The following is a 1,942-nucleotide window of genomic DNA, read 5'->3' as shown; positions in this document are numbered from 1 at the left end:
TTATCAAAAAAATCTTATTTTCGAGAAAATCGATATTGGTTCTTGGTGCAACTCTAAAACAAATGACCTAGGTACCTGAAATTTTTACTGAATGTTTATACTAGCATTTTCTATACACCATGCCTGTTTTAAAATATTTTGACTTATTTTGAACTCTTTACGGACATTTTCAGTTTCCATTTTTTTTAGGTTTTTTTTCTATAAATATCAATAAAATTTTATTTGTTGGTTAAAAAATCTTGAAAATTTAATAGAAGGCACCTAATATATTGTTTCAAAGACAGATGAAAAATATTAAAAATCCATAGTCACAATTTTTTTTTATAAGCATTTAAAGTTCAAATATTGACAAAATACGTAAAATTTACGAAAATTTCCAATTTATTTTGAGTTAGAAATTCATAAAATTTTTTTTTAAATTTAAGATTTGAAAATATAATAAAGGTTTCCTCATAAATTTGTCTACCTTTATCAAAAAAAAAAAAAATGTCTACAAGAAAGTCAAATTAAATTTTTATGAGCGTTTGAAATTCATATTTTTACTAAATTTGATATTTACTCGATTTCTCATGTAACGATTTCCTTATTTTGTTGTAATTAAAATACGAATAACTGTAAATACTTGAAAATTTCACTGAATGTTTATATTATCATTTTCTATACACCATACAATTTTGAAAATATTTTGACTATTTTTGGGCTGTTTACGGACATTGTCAGTTTTCATTTTTTTTTAGTTTTTTTTTCTATAAATATCAATACAATTTTATTTGTTGGGTAAATAAGCGGGAACATATAATGCAAAACTCCTAATACATTGTTACAACAGCAGTTGAAAAATATAAAAAATACATAGGCACAATTTTTTTTTATAAGCATTTAAAGTTCGAATTTCGACAAAATTGATCAAATTTAAAATTTAATAATTATTTCGTAGTTAAAAATGTATAAAATGTTCAACTTTTATAGCGAAGGATTGAAAATTTAAAGCAAGGTTCCACGTAAATAGGTTATATATAAATTACGTTGTTCACAATAATATCTTAAAATATACTTCGTAATATACGCTGTCTGATCATCTTCGATCAGAATAGTTTTTCTTATAAAATGATATTATATCATTGAATTCAAATTTAACACCAGCCAGCTATAACAGTGACCCACTTGTAACCTACTGTACAGCAGAGCGACACCCACTTGCCCACATTTTTAATCCTATATATTTATAGGAACAACTCTTTAATATTAGTATTTTTAATGTTCATTATATACATAATTTTATCATTAAGGTATAAAAATCGTTTGCAAAAAATGTATACAAATTAAAATAGTAGGTAGATAGGTACTGACACTATTATTATAAGGTAAATATTCAATAATATCCTGTAAATTTAAGTTAAATCAAAGTAGTTGCATACATTTTTAATTTATGTTAAATATGTATAAAGTATATATTTCATATTATTTTTTCTTTTTACGTTCCATCAAACATTTTCTTGCAGAAGTGTGTAGATATTATTTAATAACAACGAATGTAATAGCCACCTTAGGTGCATCACGTATAAGTTACGGCAAATCACATAAAGTTTGTTTAACTGGAAAAATTTCATTGAAATTGGATAGTTTTTTTTTAAAATTATTGATAAAAATATTTAGGCTTAGTAAAAGACAATTTAATATAAAACCTCACATAATATTAAGACGTTCTTTTGGGAATTTAAAAGTATTCAAAATACTTAGGAATGGGTTTTTTATCAGCGTTTTGAGTTAAAATTTTGATAATGTTCATCAAAAAATTTAATAATTATTAAAATATATTATAATAAATTGTGAAAATATTACCTCGCATAATATACGAATAAGATATTTATATGTTTTTAAATATAAAAAAATAATATACAAATTGCAACGCGTTCAGATAAAATAAATAAAATACATTTAC

The sequence above is a fragment of the Acyrthosiphon pisum genome, chromosome A3 (genome assembly GCF_005508785.2).
Source record: "Acyrthosiphon pisum isolate AL4f chromosome A3, pea_aphid_22Mar2018_4r6ur, whole genome shotgun sequence".
Lineage (NCBI taxonomy): Eukaryota > Metazoa > Arthropoda > Insecta > Hemiptera > Aphididae > Acyrthosiphon > Acyrthosiphon pisum.
This window is presented reverse-complemented; position numbering follows the sequence as displayed.